The following is a 17857-nucleotide window of genomic DNA, read 5'->3' as shown; positions in this document are numbered from 1 at the left end:
AGCAGAGAGGAGCGGCTGGTTCCAGAGTGGGAGCAGAGAGTAGCGGCTGGTTACAGAGTGGTAGCAGAGAGGAGCGGCTGTTTACAGAGTGGGAGCAGAGAGTAGCGGCCGGTTACAGAGTGGGAGCAGAGAGGAGCTGCTGTTTACAGAGTGGGAGCAGAGAGGAGCGGCTGGTTACATAGTGGGAGCAGAGAGGAGCGGCTGGTTACAGAGTGGGAGCAGAGAGGAGGGGCTGTTGACGGAGTGGGAGCAGAGAGGAGCCGCTGTTTACAGAGTGGGAGCAGAGAGAAGCGGCTGTTTACAGAGCGGGAGCAGAGAATAGCGGCTGGTTACTGAGTCAGAGAATGAGGAGCGGCTGGTTATAGAGTTGCAGCAGAGAGGAGAGGCTTGTTACAGAGTGGGAGCAGAGAGGAGCGGCTACTTCCAGATTGGGAGCAGAGAGGAGCGGCTGGTTACAGAGTGGGAGCAGTGTGGAGCGGCTGGTTCCAGAGTGGGAGCAGAGAGGAGCGGCTGGTTCCAGAGCGGGAGCCGAGAGGTGCGGCGATTTACAGAGTGGGAGCAGAGAGGAACGGCTGTTTACAGAGTGGGAGCAGAGAGGAGCGGCTGGTTACGGAGTGGGAGCATAGAGGATCGGCTGGTTACAGAAGCTCAGAATGAGGAGCGGCTGGTTACAGAGTTGCAGCAGAGATGAGCTGCTGGTTACAGAGTGGGAGCAGAGAGGAACGGCAGGTTACAGAGTGGGAGCAGAGAGGAGGGGCTGTTGACGGAGTGGGAGCAGAGAGGAGCCGCTGTTTACAGAGTGGGAGCAGAGAGGAGCGGCTGGTTACAGAGTGGGAGCCGAGAGGAGCGGCTCGTTCCAGAGTGGGAGCAGAGAGGAGCGGCTGGTTGCAGAGTGGGAGCAGAGAGGAGCGGCTGTTTCCAGAGTGGGAGCAGAGAGGAGTGGCTGGTTCCAGAGTGGGAGCAGAGAGAAGCGGCTGGTTCCAGAGTGGGAGCAGAGAGGAGCGGCTATTTGCAAAGTGGGAGCAGAGAGGAACGGCTGTTTACAGAGTGGGAGCAAAGAGGAGCGGCTGGCTACGGAGTGGGAGCAGAGAGGAACGGCTGTTAACAGAGTTGGAGCAGAGCGGAGGGGCTGTTGACGGAGTGGGAGCAGAGAGGAGCCGCTGGTTACAGAGTGGGAGCAGATAGGAGCGGCTAGTTCCAGATTGGGAGCAGAGAGGAGCGGCTGGTTCCAGATTGGAAGCAGAGAGGAGCGGCTGGTTCCAGAGTGGGAGCAGAGAGGAGCGGCTGGTTCGAGAGTGGGAGCAGAGAGAAGCGGCTGTTTACAGAGCGGGAGCAGAGAGGAGCTGCTGGTTACTGAGGCAGAGAATGAGGAGCGGCTGGTTATAGAGTTGCAGCAGAGAGGAGGGGCTGTTGACGGAGTGGGAGCAGAGAGGAGCTGCTGTTTACAGAGTGGGAGCAGAGAGGAGCGGCTCGTTCCAGAGTGGGAGCAGAGAGGAGCGGCTGGTTGCAGAGTGGGAGCAGACAGGAGCGGCTGTTTCCAGAGTGGGAGCAGAGAGGAGCGGCTGGTTCCACAGTGGGAGTAGAGAGAAGCGGCTGGTTCCAGAGTTGGAGCAGAGAGGAGCGGCTATTTACAGAGTGGGAGCAGAGAGGAACGGCTGTTTACAGATTGGGAGCAGAGAGGAGCGGCTGGCTAAGGAGTGGGAGCAGAGAGGAGCCGCTGTTTACAGAGTGGGAGCAGATAGGAGCGGCTAGTTCCAGAGTGGGAGCAGAGAGGAGCGGCTGGTTCCAGATTGGGAGTAGAGAGAAGCGGCTGGTTCCAGAGTGGGAGCAGAGAGGAGCGGCTGGTTCCACAGTGGGAGCAGAGAGGAGCCGCTGTTTACAGAGCGGGAGCAGAGAGGAGCGGCTGGTTACTGAGGCAGAGAATGAGGAGCGGCTGGTTATAGAGTTGCAGCAGAGAGGAGAGGCTTGTTACAGAGTGGGAGCAGAGAGGAGTGGCTGCTTCCAGATTGGGTGCAGACAGGAGCGGCAAGTTACAGAGTGGGAGCAGAGAGGAGCGGCTGTTTACAGAGTGGGAGCAGAGAGGAGCGGCTGGTTACATAGTGGGAGCAGAGAGGAGCGGCTGGTTACAGAGTGGGAGCAGAGAGGAGGGGCTGTTGACGGAGTGGGAGCAGAGAGGAGCCGCTGTTTACAGAGTGGGAGCAGAGAGAAGCGGCTGTTTACAGAGCGGGAGCAGAGAGGAGCGGCTGGTTACTGAGGCAGAGAATGAGGAGCGGCTGGTTATAGAGTTGCAGCAGAGAGGAGAGGCTTGTTACAGAGTGGGAGCAGAGAGGAGCGGCTACTTCCAGATTGGGAGCAGAGAGGAGCGGCTGGTTACAGATTGGGAGCAGAGTGGAGCGGCTGGTTCCAGAGTGGGAGCAGAGAGGAGCGGCTGGTTCCAGAGCGGGAGCCGAGAGGTGCGGCGATTTACAGAGTGGGAGCAGAGAGGAGTGGCTGGTTCCAGAGTGGGAGCAGAGAGAAGCGGCTGGTTCCAGAGTGGGAGCAGAGAGGAGCGGCTATTTGCAAAGTGGGAGCAGAGAGGAACGGCTGTTTACAGAGTGGGAGCAAAGAGGAGCGGCTGGCTACGGAGTGGGAGCAGAGAGGAACGGCTGTTAACAGAGTTGGAGCAGAGCGGAGGGGCTGTTGACGGAGTGGGAGCAGAGAGGAGCCGCTGGTTACAGAGTGGGAGCAGATAGGAGCGGCTAGTTCCAGATTGGGAGCAGAGAGGAGCGGCTGGTTCCAGATTGGAAGCAGAGAGGAGCGGCTGGTTCCAGAGTGGGAGCAGAGAGGAGCGGCTGGTTCGAGAGTGGGAGCAGAGAGAAGCGGCTGTTTACAGAGCGGGAGCAGAGAGGAGCTGCTGGTTACTGAGGCAGAGAATGAGGAGCGGCTGGTTATAGAGTTGCAGCAGAGAGGAGGGGCTGTTGACGGAGTGGGAGCAGAGAGGAGCTGCTGTTTACAGAGTGGGAGCAGAGAGGAGCGGCTCGTTCCAGAGTGGGAGCAGAGAGGAGCGGCTGGTTGCAGAGTGGGAGCAGACAGGAGCGGCTGTTTCCAGAGTGGGAGCAGAGAGGAGCGGCTGGTTCCACAGTGGGAGTAGAGAGAAGCGGCTGGTTCCAGAGTTGGAGCAGAGAGGAGCGGCTATTTACAGAGTGGGAGCAGAGAGGAACGGCTGTTTACAGATTGGGAGCAGAGAGGAGCGGCTGGCTAAGGAGTGGGAGCAGAGAGGAGCCGCTGTTTACAGAGTGGGAGCAGATAGGAGCGGCTAGTTCCAGAGTGGGAGCAGAGAGGAGCGGCTGGTTCCAGATTGGGAGTAGAGAGAAGCGGCTGGTTCCAGAGTGGGAGCAGAGAGGAGCGGCTGGTTCCACAGTGGGAGCAGAGAGGAGCCGCTGTTTACAGAGCGGGAGCAGAGAGGAGCGGCTGGTTACTGAGGCAGAGAATGAGGAGCGGCTGGTTATAGAGTTGCAGCAGAGAGGAGAGGCTTGTTACAGAGTGGGAGCAGAGAGGAGCGGCTGCTTCCAGATTGGGTGCAGACAGGAGCGGCAAGTTACAGAGTGGGAGCAGAGAGGAGCGGCTGTTTACAGAGTGGGAGCAGAGAGGAGCGGCTGGTTACATAGTGGGAGCAGAGAGGAGCGGCTGGTTACAGAGTGGGAGCAGAGAGGAGGGGCTGTTGACGGAGTGGGAGCAGAGAGGAGCCGCTGTTTACAGAGTGGGAGCAGAGAGAAGCGGCTGTTTACAGAGCGGGAGCAGAGAGGAGCGGCTGGTTACTGAGGCAGAGAATGAGGAGCGGCTGGTTATAGAGTTGCAGCAGAGAGGAGAGGCTTGTTACAGAGTGGGAGCAGAGAGGAGCGGCTACTTCCAGATTGGGAGCAGAGAGGAGCGGCTGGTTACAGATTGGGAGCAGAGTGGAGCGGCTGGTTCCAGAGTGGGAGCAGAGAGGAGCGGCTGGTTCCAGAGCGGGAGCCGAGAGGTGCGGCGATTTACAGAGTGGGAGCAGAGAGGAACGGCTGTTTACAGAGTGGGAGCAGAGAGGAGCGGCTGGTTACGGAGTGGGAGCAGAGAGGAGCGGCTGGTTACAGAAGCTCAGAATGAGGAGCGGCTGGTTACAGAGTTGCAGCAGAGATGAGCTGCTGGTTACAGAGTGGGAGCAGAGAGGAGGGGCTGTTGACGGAGCGGGAGCAGAGAGGAGCCGCTGGTTACAGAGTGGGAGCAGAGAGGAGCGGCTGGTTACAGAGTGGGAGCCGAGAGGAGCGGCTCGTTCCAGAGTGGGAGCAGAGAGGAGTGGCTGGTTCCAGAGTGGGAGCAGAGAGAAGCGGCTGGTTCCAGAGTGGGAGCAGAGAGGAGCGGCTATTTGCAAAGTGGGAGCAGAGAGGAACGGCTGTTTACAGAGTGGGAGCAAAGAGGAGCGGCTGGCTACGGAGTGGGAGCAGAGAGGAACGGCTGTTTACAGAGTTGGAGCAGAGCGGAGGGGCTGTTGACGGAGTGGGAGCAGAGAGGAGCCGCTGGTTACAGAGTGGGAGCAGATAGGAGCGGCTAGTTCCAGATTGGGAGCAGAGAGGAGCGGCTGGTTCCAGATTGGGAGCAGAGAGGAGTGGCTGGTTCCAGATTGGGAGCAGAGAGGAGCAGCTGGTTCGAGAGTGGGAGCAGAGAGAAGCGGCTGTTTACAGAGCGGGAGCAGAGAGGAGCTGCTGGTTACTGAGGCAAAGAATGAGGAGCGGCTGGTTATAGAGTTGCAGCAGAGAGGAGGGGCTGTTGACGGAGTGGGAGCAGAGAGGAGCTGCTGTTTACAGAGTGGGAGCAGAGAGGAGCGGCTCGTTCCAGAGTGGGAGCAGAGAGGAGCGGCTGGTTGCAGAGTGGGAGCAGACAGGAGCGGCTGTTTCCAGAGTGGGAGCAGAGAGGAGCGGCTGGTTCCACAGTGGGAGCAGAGAGAAGCGGCTGGTTCCAGAGTTGGAGCAGAGAGGAGCGGCTATTTACAGAGTGGGAGCAGAGAGGAACGGCTGTTTACAGATTGGGAGCAGAGAGGAGCGGCTGGCTAAGGAGTGGGAGCAGAGAGGAGCCGCTGTTTAGAGAGTGGGAGCAGATAGGAGCGGCTAGTTCCAGAGTGGGAGCAGAGAGGAGAAGCTGGTTCCAGATTGGGAGTAGAGAGAAGCGGCTGGTTCCAGAGTGGGAGCTGAGAGGAGCGGCTGGTTCCACAGTGGGAGCAGAGAGAAGCGGCTGTTTACAGAGCGGGAGCAGAGAGGAGCGGCTGGTTACTGAGGCCGAGAATGAGAAGCGGCTGGTTATAGAGTTGCAGCAGAGAGGAGAGGCGTGTTACAGAGTGGGAGCAGAGAGGAGCGGCTGCTTCCAGATTGGGTGCAGAGAGGAGCGGCTGGTTACAGAGTGGGAGCAGAGTGGAGCGGCTGGTTCCAGAGTGGGAGCAGAGAGAAGCGGCTGGTTCCAGAGTGGGAGCAGAGAGGAGCGGCTCTTTACAGAGTGGGAGCAGAGAGGAACGGCTGTTTACAGAGTGGGAGCAGAGAGGAGCGGCTGGTTCCAGAGTGGGAGCAGAGAGGAGCGGCTGATTCCAGAGCGGGAGCCGAGAGGTGCGGCGATTTACAGAGTGGGAGCAGAGAGGAACGGCTGTTTACAGAGTGGGAGCAGAGAGGAGCGGCTGGTTACGGAGTGGGAGCAGAGAGGATTGGCTGGTTACAGAAGCTCAGAATGATGAGCGGCTGGTTACAGAGTTGCAGCAGAGATGAGCTGCTGGTTACAGAGTTGGAGCAGAGAGGAGCGTCTGGTTACAGAGTGGGAGCAGAGAGGAGGGGCTGTTGACGGAGTGGGAGCAGAGAGGAGCGGCTGGTTACAGAGTGGGAGCAGAGAGGAGCGGCTCGTTCCAGAGTGGGAGCAGAGAGGAGCGGCTGGTTGCAGAGTGGGAGCAGAGAGGAGAGGCTGTTTCCAGAGTGGGAGCAGAGAGGAGTGGCTGGTTCCAGAGTGGGAGCAGAGAGAAGCGGCTGGTTCCAGAGTGGGAGCAGAGAGGAGCGTCTATTTACAGAGTGGGAGCAGAGAGGAACGGCTGTTTACAGAGTGGGAGCAGAGAGGAGCGGCTGGTTCCAGAGTGGGAGCAGAGAGGAGCGGCTGGTTCCAGAGTGGGAACAGAGAGAAGCTGCTGTTTACAGAGCGGGAGCAGAGAGGAGCGGCTGGTTACTGAGGCAGAGAATGAGGAGCGGCTGGTTATAGAGTTGCAGCAGACAGGAGAGGCTTGTTACAGAGTGGGAGCAGAGAGGAGCGGCTGGTTACAGATTGGGAGCAGAGAGGAGCGGCTGGTTACAGAGTGGGAGCAGAGTGGAGCGGCTGGTTCCAGAGTGGGAGCAGAGAGGAGCGGCTGGTTCCAGAGTGGGAGCAGAGAGGAGCGGCTGGTTCCAGAGTGGGAGCAGAGAGGAGCGGCTGGATCCAGAGTGGGAGCAGAGAGAAGCGGCAGTTTACAGAGCGGGAGCAGAGAGGAACGGCTGATTACTGAGGCAGAGAATGAGGAGCGGCTGGTTATAGAGTTGCAGCAGAGAGGGGAGGCTTGTTACAGAGTGGGAGCAGAGAGGAGCGGCTGCTTCCAGATTGGGAGCAGAGAAGAGCGGCTGGTTACAGGGTGGGAGCAAAGTGGAGCGGCTGGTTCCAGAGTGGGAGCAGAGAGGAGCGGTTGGTTCCAGAGTGGGAGCAGAGAGGAGCGGCTGGTTCCAGAGTGGGAGCAGAGAGGAGCGGCTGGTTCCAGAGTGGGAGCAGAGAGTAGCGGCTGGTTACAGAGTGGGAGCAGAGAGGAGCGGCTGTTTACAGAGTGGGTGCAGAGAGTAGCGGCTGGTTACCGAGTGGGAGCAGAGAGGAGCGGCTGTTTACAGAGTGGGAGCAGAGAGGAGCGGCTGGTTACATAGTGGGAGCAGAGAGGAGCGGCTGGTTACAGAGTGGGAGCAGAGAGGAGGGGCTGTTGACGGAGTGGGAGCAGAGAGGAGCCGCTGTTTACAGAGTGGGAGCAGAGAGAAGCGGCTGTTTACAGAGCGGGAGCAGAGAGTAGCGGCTGGTTACTGAGGCAGAGAATGAGGAGCGGCTGTTTATAGAGTTGCAGCAGAGAGGAGAGGCTTGTTACAGAGTGGGAGCAGAGAGGAGCGGCTGCTTCCAGATTGGGAGCAGAGAGGAGCGGCTGGTTACAGAGTGGGAGCAGAGTGGAGCGGCTGGTTCCAGAGTGGGTGCAGAGAGGAGCGGCTGGTTCCAGAGCGGGAGCCGAGAGGTGCGGCGATTTACAGAGTGGGAGCAGAGAGGAGCGGCTGGTTACGGAGTGGGAGCAGAGAGGAGGGGCTGTTGACGGAGTGGGAGCAGAGAGGAGCCGCTGTTTACAGAGTGGGAGCAGAGAGGAGCGGCTGGTTACAGAGTGGGAGCCGAGAGGAGCGGCTCGTTCCAGAGTGGGAGCAGAGAGGAGCGGCTGGTTGCAGAGTGGGAACAGAGAGGAGCGGCTGTTTCCAGAGGGGGAGCAGAGAGAAGCGGCTGGTTCCAGAGTGGGAGCAGAGAGGAGCGGCTATTTACAGAGTGGGAGCAGAGAGGAACGGCTGTTTACAGAGTGGGAGCAGAGCGGAGTGGCTGTTGACGGAGTGGGAGCAGAGAGGAGCCGCTGGTTACAGAGTGGGAGCAGATAGGAGCGGCTAGTTCCAGATTGGGAGCAGAGAGGAGCGGCTGGTTCCAGATTGGGAGCAGAGAGGAGCGGCTGGTTCCAGAGTGGGAGCAGAGAGGAGCGGCTGGTTCCAGATTGGGAGCAGAGAGGAGCGGCTGGTTCCAGAGTGGGAGCAGAGAGGAGCGGCTGGTTGCAGAGTGGGAGCAGACAGGAGCGGCTGTTTCCAGAGTGGGAGCAGAGTGGAGCGGCTGGTTCCACAGTGGGATCAGAGAGAAGCGGCTGGTTCCAGAGTTGGAGCAGAGAGGAGCGGCTATTTACAGAGTGGGAGCAGAGAGGAACGGCTGTTTACAGATTGGGAGCAGAGAGGAGCGACTGGCTAAGGAGTGGGAGCAGAGAGGAGCCGCTGTTTACAGAGTGGGAGCAGATAGGAGCGGCTAGTTCCAGAGTGGGAGCAGAGAGGAGCGGCTGGTTCCAGATTGGGAGTAGAGAGAAGCGGCTGGTTCCAGAGTGGCAGCAGAGAGGAGCGGCTGGTTCCACAGTGGGAGCAGAGAGGAGCGGCTGTTTACAGAGAGGGAGCAGAGAGGAGCGGCTGTATACTGAGGCAGAGAATGAGGAGCGGCTGGTTATAGAGTTGCAGCAGAGAGGAGAGGCTTGTTACAGAGTGGGAGCAGAGAGGAGCGGCTGCTTCCAGATTGGGTGCAGACAGGAGCGGCTGGTTACAGAGTGGGAGCAGAGTGGCGCGGCTGGTTCCTGAATGGGAGCAGAGAGGAGCGGCTGATTCCAGAGCGGGAGCCGAGAGGTGCGGCGATTTACAGAGTGGGAGCAGAGAGGAACGGCTGTTTACAGAGTGGGAGCAGAGAGGAGCGACTGGTTACGGAGTGGGAGCAGAGAGGATTGGCTGGTTACAGAAGCTCAGAATGATGGGCGGCTGGTTACAGAGTTGCAGCAGAGATGAGCTGCTGGTTACAGAGTGGGAGCAGAGAGGAGCGTCTGGTTACAGAGTGGGAGCAGAGAGGAGGGGCTGTTGACGGAGTGGGAGCAGAGAGGAGCGGCTGGTTACAGAGTGGGAGCAGAGAGGAGCGGCTAGTTCCAGAGTGGGAGCAGAGAGGAGCGGCTGGTTGCAGAGTGGGAGCAGAGAGGAGAGGCTGTTTCCAGAGTGGGAGCAGAGAGGAGTGGCTGGTTCCAGAGTGGGAGCAGAGAGAAGCGGTTGGTTCCAGAGTGGGAGCAGAGAGGAGCGGCTATTTACAGAGTGGGAGCAGAGAGGAACGGCTGTTTACAGAGTGGGAGCAGAGAGGAGCGGCTTGCTACGGAGTGGGAGCAGAGAGGAACGGCTGTTTACAGATTTGGAGCAGAGCGGAGGGGCTGTTGACGGAGTGGGAGCAGAGAGGAGCCGCTGTTTACAGAGTGGGAGCAGATATGAGCGGCAAGTTCCAGAGTGGGAGCAGAGAGGAGCGGCTGGTTCCAGAGTGGGAGCAGAGAGGAGTGGCTGGTTCCAGAGTGGGAGTAGAGAGAAGCGGCTGTTTACAGAGCGGGAGCAGAGAGGAGCGGCTGGTTACTGAGGCAGAAAATGAGGAGCGGCTGGTAAAAGAGTTGCAGCAGAGAGGAGAGGCTTGCTCCAGAGTGGGAGCAGAGAGGAGCGGCTGTTTCCAGAGTGGGAGCAGAGAAGAGCGGCTGGTTACAGGGTGGGAGCAAAGTGGAGCGGCTGGTTCCAGAGTGGGAGCAGTGAGGAGCGGCTATGTACAGAGTGGGAGCAGAGAGGAACGGCTGTTTACAGAGTTGGAGCAGAGAGGAGGGTCTGTTGACGGAGTGGGAGCAGAGAGGAGCCGCTGTTTTCAGAGTGGGAACAGATAGGAGCGGCGAGTTTCAGAGTGGTAGCAGAGAGGAGCGGCTCGTTCCAGAGTGGGAGCAGAGAGGAGCGGCTGGTGTCAGAGTGGGAGCAGAGAGGAGCGGCTGTTTCCAGAGTGGGAGCAGAGAGGAGCGGCTGGTTCCAGAGTGGGAGCAGAGAGAAGCGGCTGGTTCCAGAGTGGGAGCAGAGAGGAGCGGCTCTTTACAGAGTGGGAGCAGAGAGGAACGGCTGTTTACAGAGTGGGAGCAGAGAGGAGCGGCTGGTCCCAGAGTGGGAGCAGAGAGGAGCGGCGGGTCCCAGAGTGGGAGCAGAGAGAAGCGGCTGTTTACAGAGCGGGAGCAGAGAGGAGCGGCTGGTTACTGAGGCAGACAATGAGGAGCGGCTGGTTATAGAGTTGCAGCAGAGAGGAGAGGCTTGTTACAGAGTGGGAGCAGAGAGGAGCGGCTGGTTACAGATTGGGAGCAGAGAGGAGCGGCTGGTTAGAGTGGGAGCAGAGTGGAGCGGCTGGTTCCAGAGTGGGAGCAGAGAGGAGCGGCTGGTTCCAGAGTGGGAGCAGAGAGGAGCGGCTGGTGTCAGAGTGGGAGCAGAGAGGAGCGGCTGGTTCCAGAGTGGGAGCAGAGAGAAGCGGCTGTTTACAGAGCGGGAGCAGAGAGGAACGGCTGATTACTGAGGCAGAGAATGAGGAGCGGCTGGTTATAGAGTTGCAGCAGAGAGGAGAGGCTTGCTCCAGAGTGGGAGCAGAGAGGAGCGGCTGTTTCCAGAGTGGGAGCAGAGAGGAGCGGCTGGTTCCAGAGTGGGAGCAGAGAGGAGCGGCTATTTACAGAGTGGGAGCAGAGAGGAACGGCTGTTTACAGAGTTGGAGCAGAGAGGAGGGTCTGTTGACGGAGTGGGAGCAGAGAGGAGCCGCTGTTTTCAGAGTGGGAGCAGATAGGAGCGGCGAGTTTCGGAGTGGTAGCAGAGAGGAGCGGCTCGTTCCAGAGTGGGAGCAGAGAGGAGCGGCTGGTGGCAGAGTGGGAGCAGAGAGGAGCGGCTGTTTCCAGAGTGGGAGCAGAGAGGAGCGGCTGGTTCCAGAGTGGGAGCAGAGAGAAGCGGCTGGTTCCAGAGTGGGAGCAGAGACGAGCGGCTCTTTACAGAGTGGGAGCAGAGAGGAACGGCTGTTTACAGAGTGGGAGCAGAGAGGAGCGTCTGGTTCCAGAGTGGGAGCAGAGAGGAGCGGCTGTTTACAGAGCGGGAGCAGAGAGGAGCGGCAGGTTACTGAGGCAGAGAATGAGGAGCGGCTGGTTATAGAGTTGCAGCAGAGAGGAGAGGCTTGTTACAGAGTGGGAGCAGAGAGGAGCGGCTGTTTACAGAGTGGGGGCAGAGAGGAACGGCTGATTACTGAGGCAGAGAATGAGGAGCGGCTGGTTATAGAGTTGCAGCAGAGAGGAGAGGCTTGTTACAGAGTCAGAGCAGAGAGGAGCGGCTGCTTCCAGATTGGGAGCAGAGAGGAGCGGCTGGTTACAGAAGCTCAGAATGAGGAGCGGCTGGTTACAGAGTTGCAGCAGAGATGAGCTGCTGGTTACAGGATGGGAGCAGAGAGGAACGGCAGGTTACAGAGTGGGAGCAGAGAGGAGGGGCTGTTGACGGAGTGGGAGCAGAGAGGAGCCGCTGTTTACAGAGTGGGAGCAGAGAGGAGCGGCTGGTTACAGAGTGGGAGCCGAGAGGAGCGGCTCGTTCCAGAGTGGGAGCAGAGAGGAGCGGCTGGTTGCAGAGTGGGAACAGAGAGGAGCGGCTGTTTCCAGAGGGGGAGCAGAGAGAAGCGGCTGGTTCCAGAGTGGGAGCAGAGAGGAGCGGCTATTTACAGAGTGGGAGCAGAGAGGAACGGCTGTTTACAGAGTGGGAGCAAAGAGGAGCGGCTGGCTACGGAGTGGGAGCAGAGAGGAACGGCTGTTTACAGAGTTGGAGCAGAGCGGAGGGGCTGTTGACGGAGTGGGAGCAGAGAGGAGCCGCTGGTTACAGAGTGGGAGCAGATAGGAGCGGCTAGTTCCAGATTGGGAGCAGAGAGGAGCGGCTGGTTCCAGATTGGGAGCAGAGAGGAGCGGCTGGTTCCAGAGTGGGAGCAGAGAGGAGCGGCTGTTTACAGAGCGGGAGCAGAGAGGAGCTGCTGGTTCGAGAGTGGGAGCAGAGAGAAGTGGCTGTTTACAGAGCGGGAGCAGAGAGGAGCTGCTGGTTACTGAGGCAGAGAATGAGGAGCGGCTGGTTATAGAGTTGCAGCAGAGAGGAGGGGCTGTTGACGGAGTGGGAGCAGAGAGGAGCTGCTGTTTACAGAGTGGGAGCAGAGAGGAGCGGCTGGTTACAGAGTGGGAGCAGATAGGAGCGGCTAGTTCCAGATTGGGAGCAGAGAGGAGCGGCTGGTTCCAGATTGGGAGCAGAGAGTAGCGGCTGGTTCCAGAGTGGGAGCAGAGAGGAGCGGCTGGTTGCAGAGTGGGAGAAGAGAGAAGCGGCTGGTTCCAGAGTTGGAGCAGAGAGGAGCGGCTATTTACAGAGTGGGAGAAGAGAGGAACGGCTGTTTACAGATTGGGAGCAGAGAGGAGCGGCTGGCTAAGGAGTGGGAGCAAAGAGGAGCCGCTGTTTACAGAGTGGGAGCAGATAGGAGCGGCTAGTTCCAGAGTGGGAGCAGAGAGGAGCGGCTGGTTCCAGATTGGGAGTAGAGAGAAGCGGCTGGTTCCAGAGTGGCAGCAGAGAGGAGCGGCTGGTTCCAGAGTGGGAGCAGAGAGGAGCGGCTGGTTCCAGAGTGGGAGCAGTGAGGAGCGGCTGGTTCCAGAGTGGGAGCAGAGAGTAGCGGCTGGTTACAGAGTGGTAGCAGAGAGGAGCGGCTGTTTACAGAGTGGGAGCAGAGAGTAGCGGCCGGTTACAGAGTGGGAGCAGAGAGGAGCTGCTGTTTACAGAGTGGGAGCAGAGAGGAGCGGCTGGTTACATAGTGGGAGCAGAGAGGAGTGGCTGGTTACAGAAGCTCAGAATGAGGAGCGGCTGGTTACAGAGTTGCAGCAGAGATGAGCTGCTGGTTACAGAGTCAGAGAATGAGGAGCGGCTGGTTATAGAGTTGCAGCAGAGAGGAGAGGCTTGTTACAGAGTGGGAGCAGAGAGGAGCGGCTACTTCCAGATTGGGAGCAGAGAGGAGCGGCTGGTTACAGAGTGGGAGCAGAGTGGAGCGGCTGGTTCCAGAGTGGGAGCAGAGAGGAGCGGCTGGTTCCAGAGCGGGAGCCGAGAGGTGCGGCTGGTTCCAGAGTGGGAGCAGAGAGGAACGGCTGTTTACAGAGTGGGAGCAGAGAGGAGCGGCTGGTTACGGAGTGGGAGCATAGAGGATCGGCTGGTTACAGAAGCTCAGAATGAGGAGCGGCTGGTTACAGAGTTGCAGCAGAGATGAGCTGCTGGTTACAGAGTGGGAGCAGAGAGGAACGGCAGGTTACAGAGTGGGAGCAGAGAGGAGGGGCTGTTGACGGAGTGGGAGCAGAGAGGAGCCGCTGTTTACAGAGTGGGAGCAGAGAGGAGCGGCTGGTTACAGAGTGGGAGCCGAGAGGAGCGGCTCGTTCCAGAGTGGGAGCAGAGAGGAGCGGCTGGTTGCAGAGTGGGAGCAGAGAGGAGCGGCTGTTTCCAGAGTGGGAGCAGAGAGGAGTGGCTGGTTCCAGAGTGGGAGCAGAGAGAAGCGGCTGGTTCCAGAGTGGGAGCAGAGAGGAGCGGCTATTTGCAAAGTGGGAGCAGAGAGGAACGGCTGTTTACAGAGTGGGAGCAAAGAGGAGCGGCTGGCTACGGAGTGGGAGCAGAGAGGAACGGCTGTTAACAGAGTTGGAGCAGAGCGGAGGGGCTGTTGACGGAGTGGGAGCAGAGAGGAGCCGCTGGTTACAGAGTGGGAGCAGAGAGGAGCGGCTGGTTCCAGATTGGAAGCAGAGAGGAGCGGCTGGTTCCAGAGTGGGAGCAGAGAGGAGCGGCTGGTTCGAGAGTGGGAGCAGAGAGAAGCGGCTGTTTACAGAGCGGGAGCAGAGAGGAGCTGCTGGTTACTGAGGCAGAGAATGAGGAGCGGCTGGTTATAGAGTTGCAGCAGAGAGGAGGGGCTGTTGACGGAGTGGGAGCAGAGAGGAGTGGCTCGTTCCAGAGTGGGAGCCGAGAGGAGCGGCTGGTTGCAGAGTGGGAGCAGACAGGAGCGGCTGTTTCCAGAGTGGGAGCAGAGAGGAGCGGCTGGTTCCACAGTGGGAGTAGAGAGAAGCGGCTGGTTCCAGAGTTGGAGCAGAGAGGAGCGGCTATTTACAGAGTGGGAGCAGAGAGGAACGGCTGTTTACAGATTGGGAGCAGAGAGGAGCGGCTGGCTAAGGATTGGGAGCAGAGAGGAGCCGCTGTTTACAGAGTGGGAGCAGATAGGAGCGGCTAGTTCCAGAGTGGGAGCAGAGAGGAGCGGCTGGTTCCAGATTGGGAGTAGAGAGAAGCGGCTGGTTCCAGAGTGGGAGCAGAGAGGAGCGGCTGGTTCCACAGTGGGAGCAGAGAGGAGCCGCTGTTTAGAGAGCGGGAGCAGAGAGGAGCGGCTGGTTACTGAGGCAGAGAATGAGGAGCGGCTGGTTATAGAGTTGCAGCAGAGAGGAGAGGCTTGGTACAGAGTGGGAGCAGAGAGGAGCGGCTGCTTCCAGATTGGGTGCAGACAGGAGCGGCTGGTGACAGAGTGGGAGCAGAGTGGAGCGGCTGTTTACAGAGTGGGAGCAGAGAGTAGCGGCTGGTTACAGAGTGGGAGCAGAGAGGAGCGGCTGTTTACAGAGTGGGAGCAGAGAGGAGCGGCTGGTTACATAGTGGGAGCAGAGAGGAGCGGCTGGTTACAGAGTGGGAGCAGAGAGGAGGGGCTGTTGACGGAGTGGGAGCAGAGAGGAGCCGCTGTTTACAGAGTGGGAGCAGAGAGAAGCGGCTGTTTACAGAGCGGGAGCAGAGAGGAGCGGCTGGTTACTGAGGCAGAGAATGAGGAGCGGCTGGTTATAGAGTTGCAGCAGAGAGGAGAGGCTTGTTACAGAGTGGGAGCAGAGAGGAGCGGCTACTTCCAGATTGGGAGCAGAGAGGAGCGGCTGGTTACAGATTGGGAGCAGAGTGGAGCGGCTGGTTCCAGAGTGGGAGCAGAGAGGAGCGGCTGGTTCCAGAGCGGGAGCCGAGAGGTGCGGCGATTTACAGAGTGGGAGCAGAGAGGAACGGCTGTTTACAGAGTGGGAGCAGAGAGGAGCGGCTGGTTACGGAGTGGGAGCAGAGAGGAGCGGCTGGTTACAGAAGCTCAGAATGAGGAGCGGCTGGTTACAGAGTTGCAGCAGAGATGAGCTGCTGGTTACAGAGTGGGAGCAGAGAGGAGGGGCTGTTGACGGAGCGGGAGCAGAGAGGAGCTGCTGTTTACAGAGTGGGAGCAGAGAGGAGCGGCTGGTTACAGAGTGGGAGCCGAGAGGAGCGGCTCGTTCCAGAGTGGGAGCAGAGAGGAGCGGCTGGTTGCAGAGTGGGAGCAGAGAGGAGCGGCTGTTTCCAGAGTGGGAGCAGAGAGGAGTGGCTGGTTCCAGAGTGGGAGCAGAGAGAAGCGGCTGGTTCCAGAGTGGGAGCAGAGAGGAGCGGCTATTTGCAAAGTGGGAGCAGAGAGGAACGGCTGTTTACAGAGTGGGAGCAAAGAGGAGCGGCTGGCTACGGAGTGGGAGCAGAGAGGAACGGCTGTTTACAGAGTTGGAGCAGAGCGGAGGTGCTGTTGACGGAGTGGGAGCAGAGAGGAGCCGCTGGTTACAGAGTGGGAGCAGATAGGAGCGGCTAGTTCCAGATTGGGAGCAGAGAGGAGCGGCTGGTTCCAGATTGGGAGCAGAGAGGAGTGGCTGGTTCCAGAGTGGGAGCAGAGAGGAGCAGCTGGTTCGAGAGTGGGAGCAGAGAGAAGCGGCTGTTTACAGAGCGGGAGCAGAGAGGAGCTGCTGGTTACTAAGGCAAAGAATGAGGAGCGGCTGGTTATAGATTTGCAGCAGAGAGGAGGGGCTGTTGACGGAGTGGGAGCAGAGAGGAGCTGCTGTTTACAGAGTGGGAGCAGAGAGGAGCGGCTCGTTCCAGAGTGGGAGCAGAGAGTAGCGGCTGGTTGCAGAGTGGGTGCAGACAGGAGCGGCTGTTTCCAGAGTGGAACAGAGAGGAGCGGCTGGTTCCACAGTGGGAGCAGAGAGAAGCGGCTGGTTCCAGAGTTGGAGCAGAGAGGAGCGGCTATTTACAGAGTGGGAGCAGAGAGGAACGGCTGTTTACAGATTGGGAGCAGAGAGGAGCGGCTGGCTAAGGAGTGGGAGCAGAGAGGAGCCGCTGTTTACAGAGTGGGAGCAGATAGGAGCGGCTAGTTCCAGAGTGGGAGCAGAGAGGAGCGGCTGGTTCCAGATTGGGAGCAGAGAGGAGCGGCTGGTTCCAGAGTGGGAGCTGAGAGGAGCGGCTGGTTCCACAGTGGGAGCAGAGAGAAGCGACTGTTTACAGAGCGGGAGCGGAGAGGAGCGGCTGGTTACTGAGGCAGAGAATGAGAAGCGGCTGGTTATAGAGTTGCAGCAGAGAGGAGAGGCGTGTTACAGAGTGGGAGCAGAGAGGAGCGGCTGCTTCCAGATTGGGTGCAGAGAGGAGCGGCTGGTTACAGAGTGGGAGCAGAGTGGAGCGGCTGGTTCCAGAATGGGAGCAGAGAGGAGCGGCTGATTCCAGAGCGGGAGCCGAGAGGTGCGGCGATTTACAGAGTGGGAGCAGAGAGGAACGGCTGTTTACAGAGTGGGAGCAGAGAGGAGCGGCTGGTTACGGAGTGGGAGCAGAGAGGATTGGCTGGTTACAGAAGCTCAGAATGATGAGCGGCTGGTTACAGAGTTGCAGCAGAGAGGAGCGGCTGGTTCCAGAGTGGGAGCAGAGAGAAGCGGCTGGTTCCAGAGTGGGAGCAGAGAGGAGCGGCTCTTTACAGAGTGGGAGCAGAGAGGAACGGCTGTTTACAGAGTGGGAGCAGAGAGGAGCGGCTGGTTCCAGAGTGGGAGCAGAGAGGAGCGGCTGGTTCCAGAGTGGGAGCAGAGAGAAGCGGCTGTTTACAGAGCGGGAGCAGAGAGGAGCGGCTGGTTACTGAGGCAGAGAATGAGGAGCGGCTGGTTATAGAGTTGCAGCAGAGAGGAGAGGCTTGTTACAGAGTGGGAGCAGAGAGGAGCGGCTGGTTACAGATTGGGAGCAGAGAGGAGCGGCTGGTTACAGAGTGGGAGCAGAGTGGAGCGGCTGGTTCCAGAGTGGGAGCAGAGAGGAGCGGCTGGTTCCAGAGTGGGAGCAGAGAGGAGCGGCTGGTTCCAGAGTGGGAGCAGAGAGGAGCGGCTGGTTCCAGAGTGGGAGCAGAGAGAAGCGGCTGTTTACAGAGCGGGAGCAGAGAGGAACGGCTGATTACTGAGGCAGAGAATGAGGAGCGGCTGGCTATAGAGTTGCAGCAGAGAGGAGAGGCTTGCTCCAGAGTGGGAGCAGAGAGGAGCGGCTGTTTCCAGAGTGGGAGCAGAGAGGAGCGGCTGGTTCCAGAGTGGGAGCAGAGAGGAGCGGCTATTTACAGAGTGGGAGCAGAGAGGAACGGCTGTTTACAGAGTTGGAGCAGAGAGGACGGTCTGTTGACGGAGTGGGAGCAGAGAGGAGCCGCTGTTTTCAGAGTGGGAGCAGATAGGAGCGGCGAGTTTCAGAGTGGTAGCAGAGAGGAGCGGCTCGTTCCAGAGTGGGAGCAGAGAGGAGCGGCTGGTGGCAGAGTGGGAGCAGAGAGGAGCGGCTGTTTCCAGAGTGGGAGCAGAGAGGAGCGGCTGGTTCCAGAGTGGGAGCAGAGAGAAGCGGCTGGTTCCAGAGTGGGAGCAGAGAGGAGCGGCTCTTTACAGAGTGGGAGCAGAGAGGAACGGCTGTTTACAGAGTGGGAGCAGAGAGGAGCGGCTGGTTCCAGAGTGGGAGCAGAGAGGAGCGGCTGTTTACAGAGCGGGAGCAGAGTGGAGCGGCTGGTTACTGAGGCAGAGAATGAGGAGCGGCTGGTTATAGAGTTGCAGCAGAGAGGAGAGGCTTGTTACAGAGTGGGACCAGAGAGGAGCGGCTGTTTACAGAGTGGGAGCAGAGAGGAACGGCTGATTACTGAGGCAGAGAATAAGGAGCGGCTGGTTATAGAGTTGCAGCAGAGAGGAGAGGCTTGTTACAGAGTGGGAGCAGAGAGGAGCGGCTGCTTCCAGATTGGGAGCAGAGAAGAGCGGCTGGTTACAGAGTGGGAGCAAAGTGGAGCGGCTGGTTCCAGAGTGGGAGCAGAGAGGAGCGGCTGGTTCCAGAGTGGGAGCAGAGAGGAGCGGCTGGTTCCAGAGTGGGAGCAGAGAGGA

Source organism: Pristiophorus japonicus, unplaced genomic scaffold (genome assembly GCF_044704955.1).
Source record: "Pristiophorus japonicus isolate sPriJap1 unplaced genomic scaffold, sPriJap1.hap1 HAP1_SCAFFOLD_46, whole genome shotgun sequence".
NCBI lineage: Eukaryota > Metazoa > Chordata > Chondrichthyes > Pristiophoridae > Pristiophorus > Pristiophorus japonicus.
Note: the sequence above shows the minus strand (reverse complement) of the source record.